The following is a 21,957-nucleotide window of genomic DNA, read 5'->3' on the forward strand; positions in this document are numbered from 1 at the left end:
CGGGGGGTGGGGTGGAACGAGCAGCTGTCTACCCTTAGCAGGAGGGCTCCTGATTACATACCTCTCCTGCTGCTGCTGCTGGCTGTCCAGCAGCAGACTGAAGGTGGCTGCTGCTGTGCACAGGTATATAAAGGCTCAGAGCCTATTATGACACGCGCAGCCAGCGTTCCATTGCCACATTCCATCTACTGCAGGCAGGATACCTGGCTGGCTGAATGTCGCTGAGAAGCTCACAGAGACCGCCATAAGCAACAGTTTAACAGAATGCCACAGACTAATCAACCAAACTTTTTGGGTTGGGTTCTCTTTTATAGTCTGCAGGCATTAAATGAAAGAAGTCAGTGTTCCAGCAGAAGGAGACAACGTTTCAGAAAAGGCATTGTAGCAAACCAAAAAAGAAATTTTAAGCGCAGCAGAGTAACCAGCGCACATACCTGTTAGCTCAGGTGAGTTTAAAAGGCTGCTGTTGATAACAAGGGCATTTGCTAAATAGATGGTGTGTGTGCAACAATATACTGAAAGGTCAATTATATTGTGCAGCTTATCTCACCACCTGTAGTTATTTAGGTGAAAGCTCCAAAATGCTTGCCTAATATGTCTGTTTATCCAAAAGGAAGTAAAAAGGGAGAGCTAGAAAGATAGCATTGCATCACATTACATGGCAATGCAATGCACAGTTGCTGAAGTTGAACCAAAATGAGCTTGTAATCTGGCTTCTGCAACTTTGAACATGAAAAATCCAATGAGGAGAAGAAAAGCAAAGCCAAAGAGTCCATCCCAAAATCCGACAAACAAGCAAAATGAACAAAAAACATTGAATTCAATTCTTTCTGATTTTAGAAACTGCATTAAAGAAGGGGTGCACCGGTCCTGGAGATACTGCAATACCAGGTCAATGCGTGGAGTGGACAGAGCAAGCTCTTTTTCCATCTCTCTGTTCTAAAAATCCATTTAATATATGGTCCCCAGATAGGGGACGTATCAGATATTAAACTGATAAGAACAGATACTACACTTGATCTTAGCCAAAAGGCCGAGAAGCGATAACCAGAATTGGTTTCAAACTACGGAGCCACCCAAGGATCCTGAAAAGTCCATTTGTGGAGATGAGCTCCTGGACTCCCGTTAAGAAGACATGTTGTCAACCTCTAGATCCCTTACATGCCTGCACTTTTCGGCTTGCTGCTGCTGCAATCCACGCGTTTTAGATCTGCATAACTCCACCTCTTTAAACACAGCACCTTCACCCCCTGCTGTTCCCACCCGCCTCAACACCGTTGGAAGGGAGGAGAACCAATTAAGGCGGGGGGTGGGGTGGAACGAGCAGCTGTCTACCCTTAGCAGGAGGGCTCCTGATTACATACCTCTCCTGCTGCTGCTGCTGCTGGCTGTCCAGCAGCAGACTGAAGGTGGCTGCTGCTGTGCACAGGTATATAAAGGCTCAGAGCCTATTATGACACGCGCAGCCAGCGTTCCATTGCCACATTCCATCTACTGCAGGCAGGATACCTGGCTGGCTGAATGTCGCTGAGAAGCTCACAGAGACCGCCATAAGCAACAGTTTAACAGAATGCCACAGACTAATCAACCAAACTTTTTGGGTTGGGTTCTCTTTTATAGTCTGCAGGCATTAAATGAAAGAAGTCAGTGTTCCAGCAGAAGGAGACAACGTTTCAGAAAAGGCATTGTAGCAAACCAAAAAAGAAATTTTAAGCGCAGCAGAGTAACCAGCGCACATACCTGTTAGCTCAGGTGAGTTTAAAAGGCTGCTGTTGATAACAAGGGCATTTGCTAAATAGATGGTGTGTGTGCAACAATATACTGAAAGGTCAATTATATTGTGCAGCTTATCTCACCACCTGTAGTTATTTAGGTGAAAGCTCCAAAATGCTTGCCTAATATGTCTGTTTATCCAAAAGGAAGTAAAAAGGGAGAGCTAGAAAGATAGCATTGCATCACATTACATGGCAATGCAATGCACAGTTGCTGAAGTTGAACCAAAATGAGCTTGTAATCTGGCTTCTGCAACTTTGAACATGAAAAATCCAATGAGGAGAAGAAAAGCAAAGCCAAAGAGTCCATCCCAAAATCCGACAAACAAGCAAAATGAACAAAAAACATTGAATTCAATTCTTTCTGATTTTAGAAACTGCATTAAAGAAGGGGTGCACCGGTCCTGGAGATACTGCAATACCAGGTCAATGCGTGGAGTGGACAGAGCAAGCTCTTTTTCCATCTCCCTGTTCTAAAAATCCATTTAATATATGGTCCCCAGATAGGGGACGTATCAGATATTAAACTGATAAGAACAGATACTACACTTGATCTTAGCCAAAAGGCCGAGAAGCGATAACCAGAATTGGTTTCAAACTACGGAGCCACCCAAGGATCCTGAAAAGTCCATTTGTGGAGATGAGCTCCTGGACTCCCGTTAAGAAGACATGTTGTCAACCTCTAGATCCCTTACATGCCTGCACTTTTCGGCTTGCTGCTGCTGCAATCCACGCGTTTTAGATCTGCATAACTCCACCTCTTTAAACACAGCACCTTCACCCCCTGCTGTTCCCACCCGCCTCAACACCGTTGGAAGGGAGGAGAACCAATTAAGGCGGGGGGTGGGGTGGAACGAGCAGCTGTCTACCCTTAGCAGGAGGGCTCCTGATTACATACCTCTCCTGCTGCTGCTGCTGCTGCTGGCTGTCCAGCAGCAGACTGAAGGTGGCTGCTGCTGTGCACAGGTATATAAAGGCTCAGAGCCTATTATGACACGCGCAGCCAGCGTTCCATTGCCACATTCCATCTACTGCAGGCAGGATACCTGGCTGGCTGAATGTCGCTGAGAAGCTCACAGAGACCGCCATAAGCAACAGTTTAACAGAATGCCACAGACTAATCAACCAAACTTTTTGGGTTGGGTTCTCTTTTATAGTCTGCAGGCATTAAATGAAAGAAGTCAGTGTTCCAGCAGAAGGAGACAACGTTTCAGAAAAGGCATTGTAGCAAACCAAAAAAGAAATTTTAAGCGCAGCAGAGTAACCAGCGCACATACCTGTTAGCTCAGGTGAGTTTAAAAGGCTGCTGTTGATAACAAGGGCATTTGCTAAATAGATGGTGTGTGTGCAACAATATACTGAAAGGTCAATTATATTGTGCAGCTTATCTCACCACCTGTAGTTATTTAGGTGAAAGCTCCAAAATGCTTGCCTAATATGTCTGTTTATCCAAAAGGAAGTAAAAAGGGAGAGCTAGAAAGATAGCATTGCATCACATTACATGGCAATGCAATGCACAGTTGCTGAAGTTGAACCAAAATGAGCTTGTAATCTGGCTTCTGCAACTTTGAACATGAAAAATCCAATGAGGAGAAGAAAAGCAAAGCCAAAGAGTCCATCCCAAAATCCGACAAACAAGCAAAATGAACAAAAAACATTGAATTCAATTCTTTCTGATTTTAGAAACTGCATTAAAGAAGGGGTGCACCGGTCCTGGAGATACTGCAATACCAGGTCAATGCGTGGAGTGGACAGAGCAAGCTCTTTTTCCATCTCCCTGTTCTAAAAATCCATTTAATATATGGTCCCCAGATAGGGGACGTATCAGATATTAAACTGATAAGAACAGATACTACACTTGATCTTAGCCAAAAGGCCGAGAAGCGATAACCAGAATTGGTTTCAAACTACGGAGCCACCCAAGGATCCTGAAAAGTCCATTTGTGGAGATGAGCTCCTGGACTCCCGTTAAGAAGACATGTTGTCAACCTCTAGATCCCTTACATGCCTGCACTTTTCGGCTTGCTGCTGCTGCAATCCACGCGTTTTAGATCTGCATAACTCCACCTCTTTAAACACAGCACCTTCACCCCCTGCTGTTCCCACCCGCCTCAACACCGTTGGAAGGGAGGAGAACCAATTAAGGCGGGGGGTGGGGTGGAACGAGCAGCTGTCTACCCTTAGCAGGAGGGCTCCTGATTACATACCTCTCCTGCTGCTGCTGCTGCTGGCTGTCCAGCAGCAGACTGAAGGTGGCTGCTGCTGTGCACAGGTATATAAAGGCTCAGAGCCTATTATGACACGCGCAGCCAGCGTTCCATTGCCACATTCCATCTACTGCAGGCAGGATACCTGGCTGGCTGAATGTCGCTGAGAAGCTCACAGAGACCGCCATAAGCAACAGTTTAACAGAATGCCACAGACTAATCAACCAAACTTTTTGGGTTGGGTTCTCTTTTATAGTCTGCAGGCATTAAATGAAAGAAGTCAGTGTTCCAGCAGAAGGAGACAACGTTTCAGAAAAGGCATTGTAGCAAACCAAAAAAGAAATTTTAAGCGCAGCAGAGTAACCAGCGCACATACCTGTTAGCTCAGGTGAGTTTAAAAGGCTGCTGTTGATAACAAGGGCATTTGCTAAATAGATGGTGTGTGTGCAACAATATACTGAAAGGTCAATTATATTGTGCAGCTTATCTCACCACCTGTAGTTATTTAGGTGAAAGCTCCAAAATGCTTGCCTAATATGTCTGTTTATCCAAAAGGAAGTAAAAAGGGAGAGCTAGAAAGATAGCATTGCATCACATTACATGGCAATGCAATGCACAGTTGCTGAAGTTGAACCAAAATGAGCTTGTAATCTGGCTTCTGCAACTTTGAACATGAAAAATCCAATGAGGAGAAGAAAAGCAAAGCCAAAGAGTCCATCCCAAAATCCGACAAACAAGCAAAATGAACAAAAAACATTGAATTCAATTCTTTCTGATTTTAGAAACTGCATTAAAGAAGGGGTGCACCGGTCCTGGAGATACTGCAATACCAGGTCAATGCGTGGAGTGGACAGAGCAAGCTCTTTTTCCATCTCTCTGTTCTAAAAATCCATTTAATATATGGTCCCCAGATAGGGGACGTATCAGATATTAAACTGATAAGAACAGATACTACACTTGATCTTAGCCAAAAGGCCGAGAAGCGATAACCAGAATTGGTTTCAAACTACGGAGCCACCCAAGGATCCTGAAAAGTCCATTTGTGGAGATGAGCTCCTGGACTCCCGTTAAGAAGACATGTTGTCAACCTCTAGATCCCTTACATGCCTGCACTTTTCGGCTTGCTGCTGCTGCAATCCACGCGTTTTAGATCTGCATAACTCCACCTCTTTAAACACAGCACCTTCACCCCCTGCTGTTCCCACCCGCCTCAACACCGTTGGAAGGGAGGAGAACCAATTAAGGCGGGGGGTGGGGTGGAACGAGCAGCTGTCTACCCTTAGCAGGAGGGCTCCTGATTACATACCTCTCCTGCTGCTGCTGCTGCTGGCTGTCCAGCAGCAGACTGAAGGTGGCTGCTGCTGTGCACAGGTATATAAAGGCTCAGAGCCTATTATGACACGCGCAGCCAGCGTTCCATTGCCACATTCCATCTACTGCAGGCAGGATACCTGGCTGGCTGAATGTCGCTGAGAAGCTCACAGAGACCGCCATAAGCAACAGTTTAACAGAATGCCACAGACTAATCAACCAAACTTTTTGGGTTGGGTTCTCTTTTATAGTCTGCAGGCATTAAATGAAAGAAGTCAGTGTTCCAGCAGAAGGAGACAACGTTTCAGAAAAGGCATTGTAGCAAACCAAAAAAGAAATTTTAAGCGCAGCAGAGTAACCAGCGCACATACCTGTTAGCTCAGGTGAGTTTAAAAGGCTGCTGTTGATAACAAGGGCATTTGCTAAATAGATGGTGTGTGTGCAACAATATACTGAAAGGTCAATTATATTGTGCAGCTTATCTCACCACCTGTAGTTATTTAGGTGAAAGCTCCAAAATGCTTGCCTAATATGTCTGTTTATCCAAAAGGAAGTAAAAAGGGAGAGCTAGAAAGATAGCATTGCATCACATTACATGGCAATGCAATGCACAGTTGCTGAAGTTGAACCAAAATGAGCTTGTAATCTGGCTTCTGCAACTTTGAACATGAAAAATCCAATGAGGAGAAGAAAAGCAAAGCCAAAGAGTCCATCCCAAAATCCGACAAACAAGCAAAATGAACAAAAAACATTGAATTCAATTCTTTCTGATTTTAGAAACTGCATTAAAGAAGGGGTGCACCGGTCCTGGAGATACTGCAATACCAGGTCAATGCGTGGAGTGGACAGAGCAAGCTCTTTTTCCATCTCCCTGTTCTAAAAATCCATTTAATATATGGTCCCCAGATAGGGGACGTATCAGATATTAAACTGATAAGAACAGATACTACACTTGATCTTAGCCAAAAGGCCGAGAAGCGATAACCAGAATTGGTTTCAAACTACGGAGCCACCCAAGGATCCTGAAAAGTCCATTTGTGGAGATGAGCTCCTGGACTCCCGTTAAGAAGACATGTTGTCAACCTCTAGATCCCTTACATGCCTGCACTTTTCGGCTTGCTGCTGCTGCAATCCACGCATTTTAGATCTGCATAACTCCACCTCTTTAAACACAGCACCTTCACCCCCTGCTGTTCCCACCCGCCTCAACACCGTTGGAAGGGAGGAGAACCAATTAAGGCGGGGGGTGGGGTGGAACGAGCAGCTGTCTACCCTTAGCAGGAGGGCTCCTGATTACATACCTCTCCTGCTGCTGCTGCTGCTGGCTGTCCAGCAGCAGACTGAAGGTGGCTGCTGCTGTGCACAGGTATATAAAGGCTCAGAGCCTATTATGACACGCGCAGCCAGCGTTCCATTGCCACATTCCATCTACTGCAGGCAGGATACCTGGCTGGCTGAATGTCGCTGAGAAGCTCACAGAGACCGCCATAAGCAACAGTTTAACAGAATGCCACAGACTAATCAACCAAACTTTTTGGGTTGGGTTCTCTTTTATAGTCTGCAGGCATTAAATGAAAGAAGTCAGTGTTCCAGCAGAAGGAGACAACGTTTCAGAAAAGGCATTGTAGCAAACCAAAAAAGAAATTTTAAGCGCAGCAGAGTAACCAGCGCACATACCTGTTAGCTCAGGTGAGTTTAAAAGGCTGCTGTTGATAACAAGGGCATTTGCTAAATAGATGGTGTGTGTGCAACAATATACTGAAAGGTCAATTATATTGTGCAGCTTATCTCACCACCTGTAGTTATTTAGGTGAAAGCTCCAAAATGCTTGCCTAATATGTCTGTTTATCCAAAAGGAAGTAAAAAGGGAGAGCTAGAAAGATAGCATTGCATCACATTACATGGCAATGCAATGCACAGTTGCTGAAGTTGAACCAAAATGAGCTTGTAATCTGGCTTCTGCAACTTTGAACATGAAAAATCCAATGAGGAGAAGAAAAGCAAAGCCAAAGAGTCCATCCCAAAATCCGACAAACAAGCAAAATGAACAAAAAACATTGAATTCAATTCTTTCTGATTTTAGAAACTGCATTAAAGAAGGGGTGCACCGGTCCTGGAGATACTGCAATACCAGGTCAATGCGTGGAGTGGACAGAGCAAGCTCTTTTTCCATCTCCCTGTTCTAAAAATCCATTTAATATATGGTCCCCAGATAGGGGACGTATCAGATATTAAACTGATAAGAACAGATACTACACTTGATCTTAGCCAAAAGGCCGAGAAGCGATAACCAGAATTGGTTTCAAACTACGGAGCCACCCAAGGATCCTGAAAAGTCCATTTGTGGAGATGAGCTCCTGGACTCCCGTTAAGAAGACATGTTGTCAACCTCTAGATCCCTTACATGCCTGCACTTTTCGGCTTGCTGCTGCTGCAATCCACGCGTTTTAGATCTGCATAACTCCACCTCTTTAAACACAGCACCTTCACCCCCTGCTGTTCCCACCCGCCTCAACACCGTTGGAAGGGAGGAGAACCAATTAAGGCGGGGGGTGGGGTGGAACGAGCAGCTGTCTACCCTTAGCAGGAGGGCTCCTGATTACATACCTCTCCTGCTGCTGCTGCTGCTGGCTGTCCAGCAGCAGACTGAAGGTGGCTGCTGCTGTGCACAGGTATATAAAGGCTCAGAGCCTATTATGACACGCGCAGCCAGCGTTCCATTGCCACATTCCATCTACTGCAGGCAGGATACCTGGCTGGCTGAATGTCGCTGAGAAGCTCACAGAGACCGCCATAAGCAACAGTTTAACAGAATGCCACAGACTAATCAACCAAACTTTTTGGGTTGGGTTCTCTTTTATAGTCTGCAGGCATTAAATGAAAGAAGTCAGTGTTCCAGCAGAAGGAGACAACGTTTCAGAAAAGGCATTGTAGCAAACCAAAAAAGAAATTTTAAGCGCAGCAGAGTAACCAGCGCACATACCTGTTAGCTCAGGTGAGTTTAAAAGGCTGCTGTTGATAACAAGGGCATTTGCTAAATAGATGGTGTGTGTGCAACAATATACTGAAAGGTCAATTATATTGTGCAGCTTATCTCACCACCTGTAGTTATTTAGGTGAAAGCTCCAAAATGCTTGCCTAATATGTCTGTTTATCCAAAAGGAAGTAAAAAGGGAGAGCTAGAAAGATAGCATTGCATCACATTACATGGCAATGCAATGCACAGTTGCTGAAGTTGAACCAAAATGAGCTTGTAATCTGGCTTCTGCAACTTTGAACATGAAAAATCCAATGAGGAGAAGAAAAGCAAAGCCAAAGAGTCCATCCCAAAATCCGACAAACAAGCAAAATGAACAAAAAACATTGAATTCAATTCTTTCTGATTTTAGAAACTGCATTAAAGAAGGGGTGCACCGGTCCTGGAGATACTGCAATACCAGGTCAATGCGTGGAGTGGACAGAGCAAGCTCTTTTTCCATCTCCCTGTTCTAAAAATCCATTTAATATATGGTCCCCAGATAGGGGACGTATCAGATATTAAACTGATAAGAACAGATACTACACTTGATCTTAGCCAAAAGGCCGAGAAGCGATAACCAGAATTGGTTTCAAACTACGGAGCCACCCAAGGATCCTGAAAAGTCCATTTGTGGAGATGAGCTCCTGGACTCCCGTTAAGAAGACATGTTGTCAACCTCTAGATCCCTTACATGCCTGCACTTTTCGGCTTGCTGCTGCTGCAATCCACGCGTTTTAGATCTGCATAACTCCACCTCTTTAAACACAGCACCTTCACCCCCTGCTGTTCCCACCCGCCTCAACACCGTTGGAAGGGAGGAGAACCAATTAAGGCGGGGGGTGGGGTGGAACGAGCAGCTGTCTACCCTTAGCAGGAGGGCTCCTGATTACATACCTCTCCTGCTGCTGCTGCTGCTGGCTGTCCAGCAGCAGACTGAAGGTGGCTGCTGCTGTGCACAGGTATATAAAGGCTCAGAGCCTATTATGACACGCGCAGCCAGCGTTCCATTGCCACATTCCATCTACTGCAGGCAGGATACCTGGCTGGCTGAATGTCGCTGAGAAGCTCACAGAGACCGCCATAAGCAACAGTTTAACAGAATGCCACAGACTAATCAACCAAACTTTTTGGGTTGGGTTCTCTTTTATAGTCTGCAGGCATTAAATGAAAGAAGTCAGTGTTCCAGCAGAAGGAGACAACGTTTCAGAAAAGGCATTGTAGCAAACCAAAAAAGAAATTTTAAGCGCAGCAGAGTAACCAGCGCACATACCTGTTAGCTCAGGTGAGTTTAAAAGGCTGCTGTTGATAACAAGGGCATTTGCTAAATAGATGGTGTGTGTGCAACAATATACTGAAAGGTCAATTATATTGTGCAGCTTATCTCACCACCTGTAGTTATTTAGGTGAAAGCTCCAAAATGCTTGCCTAATATGTCTGTTTATCCAAAAGGAAGTAAAAAGGGAGAGCTAGAAAGATAGCATTGCATCACATTACATGGCAATGCAATGCACAGTTGCTGAAGTTGAACCAAAATGAGCTTGTAATCTGGCTTCTGCAACTTTGAACATGAAAAATCCAATGAGGAGAAGAAAAGCAAAGCCAAAGAGTCCATCCCAAAATCCGACAAACAAGCAAAATGAACAAAAAACATTGAATTCAATTCTTTCTGATTTTAGAAACTGCATTAAAGAAGGGGTGCACCGGTCCTGGAGATACTGCAATACCAGGTCAATGCGTGGAGTGGACAGAGCAAGCTCTTTTTCCATCTCCCTGTTCTAAAAATCCATTTAATATATGGTCCCCAGATAGGGGACGTATCAGATATTAAACTGATAAGAACAGATACTACACTTGATCTTAGCCAAAAGGCCGAGAAGCGATAACCAGAATTGGTTTCAAACTACGGAGCCACCCAAGGATCCTGAAAAGTCCATTTGTGGAGATGAGCTCCTGGACTCCCGTTAAGAAGACATGTTGTCAACCTCTAGATCCCTTACATGCCTGCACTTTTCGGCTTGCTGCTGCTGCAATCCACGCGTTTTAGATCTGCATAACTCCACCTCTTTAAACACAGCACCTTCACCCCCTGCTGTTCCCACCCGCCTCAACACCGTTGGAAGGGAGGAGAACCAATTAAGGCGGGGGGTGGGGTGGAACGAGCAGCTGTCTACCCTTAGCAGGAGGGCTCCTGATTACATACCTCTCCTGCTGCTGCTGCTGCTGGCTGTCCAGCAGCAGACTGAAGGTGGCTGCTGCTGTGCACAGGTATATAAAGGCTCAGAGCCTATTATGACACGCGCAGCCAGCGTTCCATTGCCACATTCCATCTACTGCAGGCAGGATACCTGGCTGGCTGAATGTCGCTGAGAAGCTCACAGAGACCGCCATAAGCAACAGTTTAACAGAATGCCACAGACTAATCAACCAAACTTTTTGGGTTGGGTTCTCTTTTATAGTCTGCAGGCATTAAATGAAAGAAGTCAGTGTTCCAGCAGAAGGAGACAACGTTTCAGAAAAGGCATTGTAGCAAACCAAAAAAGAAATTTTAAGCGCAGCAGAGTAACCAGCGCACATACCTGTTAGCTCAGGTGAGTTTAAAAGGCTGCTGTTGATAACAAGGGCATTTGCTAAATAGATGGTGTGTGTGCAACAATATACTGAAAGGTCAATTATATTGTGCAGCTTATCTCACCACCTGTAGTTATTTAGGTGAAAGCTCCAAAATGCTTGCCTAATATGTCTGTTTATCCAAAAGGAAGTAAAAAGGGAGAGCTAGAAAGATAGCATTGCATCACATTACATGGCAATGCAATGCACAGTTGCTGAAGTTGAACCAAAATGAGCTTGTAATCTGGCTTCTGCAACTTTGAACATGAAAAATCCAATGAGGAGAAGAAAAGCAAAGCCAAAGAGTCCATCCCAAAATCCGACAAACAAGCAAAATGAACAAAAAACATTGAATTCAATTCTTTCTGATTTTAGAAACTGCATTAAAGAAGGGGTGCACCGGTCCTGGAGATACTGCAATACCAGGTCAATGCGTGGAGTGGACAGAGCAAGCTCTTTTTCCATCTCCCTGTTCTAAAAATCCATTTAATATATGGTCCCCAGATAGGGGACGTATCAGATATTAAACTGATAAGAACAGATTTTTTTTTTTTTTTTTTTCCTCAGATTAAGACCCACATTAATTTATGCATCATAGCGCATATTCACATAACGGGTTCTCAAATCATCATTCGGAAAAACAAAAACAAAATCCCAAAAAACACAACCCTGCAATTAACTGTTACTTACTGTAAGAAGTCCAATGTGAAAAGTTCCAGAGTGCTTCTGCTGCTGTCTCACCATACTTCTTTTTATCCAATAAATAGGCATAAAACAGTCTAGCAAGAAAAATCTTTCTGCATTCCATGGGGGAAAAAACAATCTTTTTAAAAATCACCAAATTCCGAACGTCCCATAAAACCTCTTTATATATGACAAAAATAATCCAGCTTGCCCGCTTCCTTTGCGAGTACTTAAAATCTTGACCTATTAAAATCCTTTCAAAATCGAAACAATGAAAACCAACTAAAGCAACAAACATACGTGACAACAAGGTAAAAACTTTTTTAGCAAAAAAACAGTCCCAAAAAATATGCTGTATTGTTTCCACCTTATTGCAACCTTCCCTAGGACATAGTTCTTGAACCTTTATCCCCCGGTCATTCAAAAAAGCCCTTGTTGGCAAGCATCCATGCAACGCCATCCAGGTTACATCCTTCTGTCTGTTGCTGATTCCACGCATGAAAAAAAGCTTCCACACCTGTCCAGACTGTGCATTATTACAAAACGGCACATCACATAACATCTCCTTCTTCTTAATACCTGAGACAATCAGTTTTTTGTCCGGTCTAACCATGGAGCTTATCCCATTTTGATCATAGAAGGACCTAAGCACCACATAAAAAAACGGTATCACAAACGAAACTGGTTTTCTTAAATCCTTCTCACACCAGCTCCATTTCTGGAAAAGCCGTCCTGCTAAATATTTGCACATGTCCGCAGTCCTGTTATTGCACTGGGATAATTTATAAATGTTCAAAAAATAATGCATTCTTAAAAATAAGTCAATGTTAGGAAAATCACAACCCCCATTTTCCACAGAACACATAACCATTCCTCTTCTTAGTTTCTCCATTTTGGATCCCCAAAAAAACACAAACAGTTTCCTTGTCACTCTCTTTGTCCAAAGCACAGCAGGTGGGAAAATCAAAGCAGTGTACAGCAGAAGCGGGAGAATCACAGACTTGATTACCAGCACTTTCCCTCTCAGCGACAGGTTCCTTAGTTTCCAAAAGTTCAACTTCTGATCCATTTTGTCTTCTAGAATCTTCAGGCTGCTTTTCCCTTTCAGTTCCTTCTCAAAGATGACACCAAGAACCTCAATTTCCTCCCTACTCTCCACTCCTGCCACGTTAACCTCAACCTGCCTCCCAAAGTTACAAAGCTGGCACTTTCCCCAATTCACCGCCATACCAGCCACACAACAAAAAATCCTTACGTGCAAATTCACTCTATTGAGATCCGCCTGTGAACCACAAGTAAAAACAATATCATCCATATAACTTAAAGACTTGACTGGACCCCCGGATCCCCCAGGAATAAAAACACCAGCCACACACTTGTCAACTTGCACACTTTTTAAAAGGGCCTCCACCACACAGATAAAAAGAATTGGTGACAGGGGACAACCCTGCCTAACTCCCGATAAAATATTAAAACTGGAACTCACATGCCCATTAACTAAAATCTGGCTACTGACCCCACAATAAAAACTCTTAATGACCATCAATAATTTATCCGGAACACCAAGGTGACTTAAAGCAGAGAACAAAAATCTATGTGATATTTTATCAAAGGCTTTCTCCAGGTCCACCGACTGTAACAAAAGAGCATTCTTATTCAAATTAGCCTGATAAATTAAGTCTCTTAGAAGCAGCAAATTATCTGAAATTTTCCTACCAGGCACTGCACATGCCTGATACTCCCCCACCATATCACCTATCACATCTGCCAGTCTACCAGCCACAATTTTAGAAATAATTTTGTAATCACTGTTTAACAATGTTATGGGCCTCCAATTTTTAATATCCCTCTTGTCCCCTTTCTTATGAATCAGCGTAACAATCCCCCTACGCATAGAAACCGATAAAATCCCATGAGTAAAACCATATTGCACCACCCGGGAAAACTCCACACCTATAATATCCCAAAATCTAACATAAAATTCAGCAGGAAGACCATCACAGCCTGGCGTCTTGCCTTTCGCCAGGCCATCCACTGCCCGTCTAATTTCATCTTTCCCAACCTCCTCACTTAAAAACCCAATTTTCTCCTCAGGAATATTATTAGTTAATACTTTGCAATAATCATTAATTTCCGCATCACTGGCTCTACTATCGTTAGAGAAGAGTGTTTCATAAAAGGAAAGAATACTGCCAATCATCTCATCCCCAGATACCTCCCCTGCAGGAGAAAAAACAGACTTAAAAACCCCTTTAGGTTTAAAACATTTTTTAAAAAAGTATCTCGAACATTGCTCATTTTCCTCCATGTGCTTTATTTTTGCCTTAAACATAATAGTCTTCCCTTTTTCAATAAGTATCTTCTTCAGTTCGTCCTTCAAATCTGCAATCTCTTTATCCACCTCCATCCCCGCTCTCTTAAACTTATGGAGTACTTCCAATTTTGAAATAACAGCAGCATCATGATCCCTTTTGACTTTCGCTCTCCTAAAACACACCCCTTTAAAATAACATGCAAATTTCTCCTTAGCCCAGTCCCACCACTCTAGCAAATCTGTAAAAAGGTGCTGTTCAGACACACAAGACAAAAACACTTTATTAAAACCAACCTTAACACTCTCCTCTTCCAGCAGGCTTACGTTCAGCTTCCAGAGTCCCTTTCCAAAAGCCAGGGACTCAGCTATACACAGATCTACCACTATCATCTTGTGGTCAGAAAAAGTCGTCATCACGTGGTTGCACTTGGCCACCTTAATCCCTTCAGACATAAAAACATAGTCAATTCGGGAAACACTACGTCCACTATCTGATATGTATGTGAACTTATCACTTGGCCCAACCATCAGACCAGCATCCGTGTAGCGTAAATCCTGCACAATCTGATTTAAAATATTAGACGTAACATCAGTCCTACCTTCCGTAGAGCTCTTACGATCTTTTGCGGATCTGACACAATTAAAATCTCCAGCCACTATAGTGAAGTCTCTGCCTGGTAAAAACAACTTTAGAGACTCCAAAAACCCAACTCTTGCTTGTTTATCAGCAGGGGCATAAACATTAAAAACCCGTACCCGCTGACCTAAAAAATCCACTAATAAAAGCAAACATCTCCCAGGTATGATTACTTTAAACTCTAAAACCTTTAGACTGGAATTACACAGTAAAATGCCCACCCCTTCATTCCTGTTTTCTGAGCATGGGGACCAAAAAGATTGCCCCTTATTCCACTCACTCTCATGCGGGGCAGATTTAATTACACATTCCTGCAGACAGACAATATCTGCATTCACACTCTCAATGTACTCCAGTATCCCTGCTCTCCTACAAGCAGAACCAATCCCTCGTACATTCAGAGAAGCAACACACAACGCCATCATAACAACAGGAAAAAATCTCCACCATACCCGATCCATCATGAACCAGGAGAAAACCCACTCCTGCCACCCACTTTTCTACGTATATCAGGCGACTCAGAACTCGAGTCCCTGTTAGAATAACCTGGTCTTAGGGAGACTGGATCTTCCTGCCCCCCAGACCAACACCCCTCCACCTTACTTCTTTTAATCACGGAGGCATAACTCTCCTCCTTGCCATCATCTTCCTCCTCATTTTCACTCCAATCACTGTTAACCCTATCACGCTGCTGAGGGGTTATAGTTCCATCCGAATCAGAATCCTCCTCCTCCAAAACCTCCATTTCCTCACCCCCATCTCTTCCCAAAACAGGATTCACTGACTCCGCCATATTAGACAAATCCATCCCATCACCCGGGCCATGCACATCAGCTACTTTGTTTATTACTTCCAGCCCCTCCCTCAAACCAACTTTCTTCTGGCTCCGCCCCTTTTCCTCCATCTTGGGCACCGCATGGTCTCTTCCCCTACCACCATCTTGTTTTTGGCTTTCCCCCTCTGAGTCTGAGCCTTCGCCCTCCTCCCCACTTTCCTGCCGAGTCTTCTTCTGCCTCTCTTCAGCGTCCACCTGTGACCTAGGAATCTGAGCCCACAATCTACATTTCCTTGCAAGGTGATCTGCATGTCCACACAAATCACACACCTTATTCATTGGGCAACCACTTGCAACATGCCCAGATTTCCCACAACCTCTACAAACATCACCTTGCACTGGACAATCTTTCTGAACATGTCCAAACTCATGACACTTCCTACAATATTCCATCTGTCCATTATAAAAACAAAATCCCCTTTCTCCTCCGATAGAAAACTGTGCAGGAATGCTCTTGGCACCCCCAATAGCTCTATCATCCGGTCTCAGTTTTACAACATATCTCCTCTTGCCATTTAGATAATTGTATTTGTTCTTCATTCTTCCCAAAAATTTAACCTCACTACAATACCGAGCTAAAAAATTGGAAACAGTCTCATCCGGAACTTTAGGGTTATACATGTGCACAACCACATACTTATATGTCTGCTGGAACAGAGGTTCCAGTGCAATAAACTCTAGGCATTTCAATTCCTTTTCTTCCTTCATTCGTACCAACTCCATGTAGACTCTCTGGCAAATACTCAAAGAAACAAAAGTGATATCATAAATTCCTTGTTTCTGAAAATCCTGCAGTGCCAATACATCCGTTACCTTCAAGCCATTAATGTTCTTCAAGACATCAACGCAAACTTGGTCCAAACCGATTTCTCCTTCATGACCTGCAGCCACCTTCAGACGGACCGAGTCCTCTAATCCACGTGTTTTCTCCACCATTTTTACAGCAGATAAACACAATCGCCGCTCAATCGCACACTAGGGCCCCACAAGGGGGAACCCCAGTCACAACTGCCCTCCAAACAACACCAGCAGCAGAAAACCACCACTGATCTTGCCAAAAGGCCGAGAAGCGATAACCAGAATTGGTTTCAAACTACGGAGCCACCCAAGGATCCTGAAAAGTCCATTTGTGGAGATGAGCTCCTGGACTCCCGTTAAGAAGACATGTTGTCAACCTCTAGATCCCTTACATGCCTGCACTTTTCGGCTTGCTGCTGCTGCAATCCACGCGTTTTAGATCTGCATAACTCCACCTCTTTAAACACAGCACCTTCACCCCCTGCTGTTCCCACCCGCCTCAACACCGTTGGAAGGGAGGAGAACCAATTATGGCGGGGGGTGGGGTGGAACGAGCAGCTGTCTACCCTTAGCAGGAGGGCTCCTGATTACATACCTCTCCTGCTGCTGCTGCTGCTGGCTGTCCAGCAGCAGACTGAAGGTGGCTGCTGCTGTGCACAGGTATATAAAGGCTCAGAGCCTATTATGACACGCGCAGCCAGCGTTCCATTACCACATTCCATCTACTGCAGGCAGGATACCTGGCTGGCTGAATGTCGCTGAGAAACTCACAGAGACCGCCATAAGCAACAGTTTAACAGAATGCCACAGACTAATCAACCAAACTTTTTGGGTTGGGTTCTCTTTTATAGTCTGCAGGCATTAAATGAAAGAAGTCAGTGTTCCAGCAGAAGGAGACAACGTTTCAGAAAAGGCATTGTAGCAAACCAAAAAAGAAATTTTAAGCGCAGCAGAGTAACCAGCGCACATACCTGTTAGCTCAGGTGAGTTTAAAAGGCTGCTGTTGATAACAAGGGCATTTGCTAAATAGATGGTGTGTGTGCAACAATATACTGAAAGGTCAATTATATTGTGCAGCTTATCTCACCACCTGTAGTTATTTAGGTGAAAGCTCCAAAATGCTTGCCTAATATGTCTGTTTATCCAAAAGGAAGTAAAAAGGGAGAGCTAGAAAGATAGCATTGCATCACATTACATGGCAATGCAATGCACAGTTGCTGAAGTTGAACCAAAATGAGCTTGTAATCTGGCTTCTGCAACTTTGAACATGAAAAATCCAATGAGGAGAAGAAAAGCAAAGCCAAAGAGTCCATCCCAAAATCCGACAAACAAGCAAAATGAACAAAAAACATTGAATTCAATTCTTTCTGATTTTAGAAACTGCATTAAAGAAGGGGTGCACCGGTCCTGGAGATACTGCAATACCAGGTCAATGCGTGGAGTGGACAGAGCAAGCTCTTTTTCCATCTCCCTGTTCTAAAAATCCATTTAATATATGGTCCCCAGATAGGGGACGTATCAGATATTAAACTGATAAGAACAGATTTTTTTTTTTTTTTTTTTTTTTTTTAGAACCTATTCAGGTTAAAATTAAAGTCCACTCCACAGTCCTCTTCTCCCCAAAGGGAGACAAGACGTGGACTCCAACTTAAATCATCATCAGGTTTTGGTACTTTTAATGTCAGAAAAAAAAATTACAAAAATACAACAATACTTACAAAGAAAGAAATGTTTCAGAACCTGAATGGATACCAAAAAAATAAAAATTAAATTATAACTGTATTAACAACAGTAATAACATCAAGTAAAATACTTGTAACCATTATCAAAAGCATGAACCCCAACCCAACTCAGAACCTTAAGGGACAAATCTTCAAACCTTGATGCTGAAAAAACTTGTTTCGATACACCATCTGGTATTCTATATTTCACACAAAAAACATTTTTATCTCTTATTAGTTCTTTCCTAACATTCTCTATAAGATAGTCCAAACGTTTCTCATCATACAACTTACGGTACAACCGGTTAAAATATTCTGCATTCTTTATAAACATAGGTTGTTGAAAAACAACTATATTTTCTTCCATTGCCACCTCCACTTCCTGTTCCTTTCTCTTTTCTTGCTTTTTAACCTTACCACGGCCAGTTCCCTGACTTACACCTCCCATTTCACTCTCTACCCTATCCCCCCAATCTACTCTTGTTTTCTCCATCTCCCTCTGCACTCCTACAGGTTTGCTTTCTTTTCCCTTTACCACCAACACCTTTTCTACACTTTCCTCCTTTCTCTCTACCAAAACCTTTTTAACCACTACCTCCTTCTCTTTATTTCTTTTCCTCTTTGGGCAATTCTTAAAAACATGCGTATCTTCCTGACACAAGTTGCACTTCCTCCGATCTTTACAATCCTTTGACTCATGATCACCTTTTTTGCAAAAACCACATACACCACCCGAACAATTTTCCTTTCCATGCCCGTATTGACGACAAACTCGACAAAAAGTGGGTATACCACTGAAAAAAATATCACCATTTATATTACCCAACTTAAACCTAGCTGGGGGAAGCAACACAGTCCCCTGCTCATCTTCTTTGAAACGGACCAAAAATTTCCACTTCGAAGTCCAAAAACCAAATTCATTATAAATCTTCCCTTTTGGTGTTACTGACAAACAAAAAAACTCCAAAAATGTAAGAACATCCTCTTCATCCACCAATGGAGAGTACATTTTAACAATGATCCATTTATCTCTAACGGGGAAGTGTGGCATTACACTTATCCCCTCCATTCTTTTATCCTGGCTTGCAGTCATTTTCCTTAGATATCCTTCAAAAAAAACTTTGTCAACAAAAACTATATCATAAACACCCCTCCTGGGGTAGTCCATTATCGCCAACACTTCTTCTGTCTTCAAACCAAAAAGATCCACAAGAACTTGACTCATCACATACCTAAAATCCTTTTGATCTCGAAAGTTCTCCTGAACAACCAAACGAATAGAATTCTGCACCTTAGCGAATTCAGGCACATGATCTTCCTCTCCTTCATGTGATGCTGCAGACATCTTCTTCACAAACAGGTTCTCCTCTTCTCAATAGAAACCTTCAACACCGAAGTGCCAGGTAGATGATCGCCTCCCGTTGCCCGGGGACTAATCCGACTCCCTAATAGCAGCAGGGAGGTGAAGCCCTGCTGAAAAACAGAGCGATCCCCCCAGGCCAAGGAGCCGGGTACCCCGAGCACCTCTCAGCCAAGACCAAGGCAGCAGCCGCTAGATCACTGCACTTGATCTTAGCCAAAAGGCCGAGAAGCGATAACCAGAATTGGTTTCAAACTACGGAGCCACCCAAGGATCCTGAAAAGTCCATTTGTGGAGATGAGCTCCTGGACTCCCGTTAAGAAGACATGTTGTCAACCTCTAGATCCCTTACATGCCTGCACTTTTCGGCTTGCTGCTGCTGCAATCCACGCGTTTTAGATCTGCATAACTCCACCTCTTTAAACACAGCACCTTCACCCCCTGCTGTTCCCACCCGCCTCAACACCGTTGGAAGGGAGGAGAACCAATTATGGCGGGGGGTGGGGTGGAACGAGCAGCTGTCTACCCTTAGCAGGAGGGCTCCTGATTACATACCTCTCCTGCTGCTGCTGCTGCTGGCTGTCCAGCAGCAGACTGAAGGTGGCTGCTGCTGTGCACAGGTATATAAAGGCTCAGAGCCTATTATGACACGCGCAGCCAGCGTTCCATTACCACATTCCATCTACTGCAGGCAGGATACCTGGCTGGCTGAATGTCGCTGAGAAACTCACAGAGACCGCCATAAGCAACAGTTTAACAGAATGCCACAGACTAATCAACCAAACTTTTTGGGTTGGGTTCTCTTTTATAGTCTGCAGGCATTAAATGAAAGAAGTCAGTGTTCCAGCAGAAGGAGACAACGTTTCAGAAAAGGCATTGTAGCAAACCAAAAAAGAAATTTTAAGCGCAGCAGAGTAACCAGCGCACATACCTGTTAGCTCAGGTGAGTTTAAAAGGCTGCTGTTGATAACAAGGGCATTTGCTAAATAGATGGTGTGTGTGCAACAATATACTGAAAGGTCAATTATATTGTGCAGCTTATCTCACCACCTGTAGTTATTTAGGTGAAAGCTCCAAAATGCTTGCCTAATATGTCTGTTTATCCAAAAGGAAGTAAAAAGGGAGAGCTAGAAAGATAGCATTGCATCACATTACATGGCAATGCAATGCACAGTTGCTGAAGTTGAACCAAAATGAGCTTGTAATCTGGCTTCTGCAACTTTGAACATGAAAAATCCAATGAGGAGAAGAAAAGCAAAGCCAAAGAGTCCATCCCAAAATCCGACAAACAAGCAAAATGAACAAAAAACATTGAATTCAATTCTTTCTGATTTTAGAAACTGCATTAAAGAAGGGGTGCACCGGTCCTGGAGATACTGCAATACCAGGTCAATGCGTGGAGTGGACAGAGCAAGCTCTTTTTCCATCTCCCTGTTCTAAAAATCCATTTAATATATGGTCCCCAGATAGGGGACGTATCAGATATTAAACTGATAAGAACAGATTTTTTTTTTTTTTTTTTTTTTTTTTAGAACCTATTCAGGTTAAAATTAAAGTCCACTCCACAGTCCTCTTCTCCCCAAAGGGAGACAAGACGTGGACTCCAACTTAAATCATCATCAGGTTTTGGTACTTTTAATGTCAGAAAAAAAAATTACAAAAATACAACAATACTTACAAAGAAAGAAATGTTTCAGAACCTGAATGGATACCAAAAAAATAAAAATTAAATTATAACTGTATTAACAACAGTAATAACATCAAGTAAAATACTTGTAACCATTATCAAAAGCATGAACCCCAACCCAACTCAGAACCTTAAGGGACAAATCTTCAAACCTTGATGCTGAAAAAACTTGTTTCGATACACCATCTGGTATTCTATATTTCACACAAAAAACATTTTTATCTCTTATTAGTTCTTTCCTAACATTCTCTATAAGATAGTCCAAACGTTTCTCATCATACAACTTACGGTACAACCGGTTAAAATATTCTGCATTCTTTATAAACATAGGTTGTTGAAAAACAACTATATTTTCTTCCATTGCCACCTCCACTTCCTGTTCCTTTCTCTTTTCTTGCTTTTTAACCTTACCACGGCCAGTTCCCTGACTTACACCTCCCATTTCACTCTCTACCCTATCCCCCCAATCTACTCTTGTTTTCTCCATCTCCCTCTGCACTCCTACAGGTTTGCTTTCTTTTCCCTTTACCACCAACACCTTTTCTACACTTTCCTCCTTTCTCTCTACCAAAACCTTTTTAACCACTACCTCCTTCTCTTTATTTCTTTTCCTCTTTGGGCAATTCTTAAAAACATGCGTATCTTCCTGACACAAGTTGCACTTCCTCCGATCTTTACAATCCTTTGACTCATGATCACCTTTTTTGCAAAAACCACATACACCACCCGAACAATTTTCCTTTCCATGCCCGTATTGACGACAAACTCGACAAAAAGTGGGTATACCACTGAAAAAAATATCACCATTTATATTACCCAACTTAAACCTAGCTGGGGGAAGCAACACAGTCCCCTGCTCATCTTCTTTGAAACGGACCAAAAATTTCCACTTCGAAGTCCAAAAACCAAATTCATTATAAATCTTCCCTTTTGGTGTTACTGACAAACAAAAAAACTCCAAAAATGTAAGAACATCCTCTTCATCCACCAATGGAGAGTACATTT

At 43.2% G+C, this 21,957-nt stretch overlaps 11 non-coding genes across 11 annotated transcripts; all 11 read right to left on the minus strand.

Annotated features, from left to right (window-relative positions):
- Positions 1-854: 854 nt before the first annotated feature.
- Positions 855-1,045, minus strand: LOC141211527 (U2 spliceosomal RNA). Its single transcript, XR_012281499.1, has one exon. It is a non-coding gene; the product is annotated as a U2 spliceosomal RNA (small nuclear RNA).
- A 1,115-nt stretch (positions 1,046-2,160) lies between these two features.
- Positions 2,161-2,351, minus strand: LOC141212260 (U2 spliceosomal RNA). The gene has a single exon (XR_012282074.1). It is a non-coding gene; the product is annotated as a U2 spliceosomal RNA (small nuclear RNA).
- A 1,118-nt stretch (positions 2,352-3,469) lies between these two features.
- Positions 3,470-3,660, minus strand: LOC141212261 (U2 spliceosomal RNA). The gene has a single exon (XR_012282075.1). It is a non-coding gene; the product is annotated as a U2 spliceosomal RNA (small nuclear RNA).
- A 1,115-nt stretch (positions 3,661-4,775) lies between these two features.
- Positions 4,776-4,966, minus strand: LOC141211528 (U2 spliceosomal RNA). Its single transcript, XR_012281500.1, has one exon. It is a non-coding gene; the product is annotated as a U2 spliceosomal RNA (small nuclear RNA).
- Positions 4,967-6,081: 1,115 nt separating this feature from the next.
- Positions 6,082-6,272, minus strand: LOC141212262 (U2 spliceosomal RNA). Its single transcript, XR_012282076.1, has one exon. It is a non-coding gene; the product is annotated as a U2 spliceosomal RNA (small nuclear RNA).
- Positions 6,273-7,387: 1,115 nt separating this feature from the next.
- Positions 7,388-7,578, minus strand: LOC141212264 (U2 spliceosomal RNA). Its single transcript, XR_012282077.1, has one exon. It is a non-coding gene; the product is annotated as a U2 spliceosomal RNA (small nuclear RNA).
- Positions 7,579-8,693: 1,115 nt separating this feature from the next.
- On the minus strand, positions 8,694-8,884 carry LOC141212265 (U2 spliceosomal RNA). Its single transcript, XR_012282078.1, has one exon. It is a non-coding gene; the product is annotated as a U2 spliceosomal RNA (small nuclear RNA).
- Positions 8,885-9,999: 1,115 nt separating this feature from the next.
- Positions 10,000-10,190, minus strand: LOC141212266 (U2 spliceosomal RNA). Its single transcript, XR_012282079.1, has one exon. It is a non-coding gene; the product is annotated as a U2 spliceosomal RNA (small nuclear RNA).
- Positions 10,191-11,305: 1,115 nt separating this feature from the next.
- On the minus strand, positions 11,306-11,505 carry LOC141211767 (U2 spliceosomal RNA). The gene has a single exon (XR_012281693.1). It is a non-coding gene; the product is annotated as a U2 spliceosomal RNA (small nuclear RNA).
- A 6,070-nt stretch (positions 11,506-17,575) lies between these two features.
- LOC141211704 (U2 spliceosomal RNA) lies at positions 17,576-17,763 on the minus strand. Its single transcript, XR_012281647.1, has one exon. It is a non-coding gene; the product is annotated as a U2 spliceosomal RNA (small nuclear RNA).
- A 2,853-nt stretch (positions 17,764-20,616) lies between these two features.
- On the minus strand, positions 20,617-20,804 carry LOC141211706 (U2 spliceosomal RNA). Its single transcript, XR_012281649.1, has one exon. It is a non-coding gene; the product is annotated as a U2 spliceosomal RNA (small nuclear RNA).
- Positions 20,805-21,957: the final 1,153 nt, after the last annotated feature.

Source organism: Phyllobates terribilis, unplaced genomic scaffold (genome assembly GCF_046119375.1).
Source record: "Phyllobates terribilis strain yellow unplaced genomic scaffold, ASM4611937v1 Scaffold_170__1_contigs__length_4071412, whole genome shotgun sequence".
Taxonomy (NCBI): Eukaryota; Metazoa; Chordata; class Amphibia; order Anura; family Dendrobatidae; genus Phyllobates; species Phyllobates terribilis.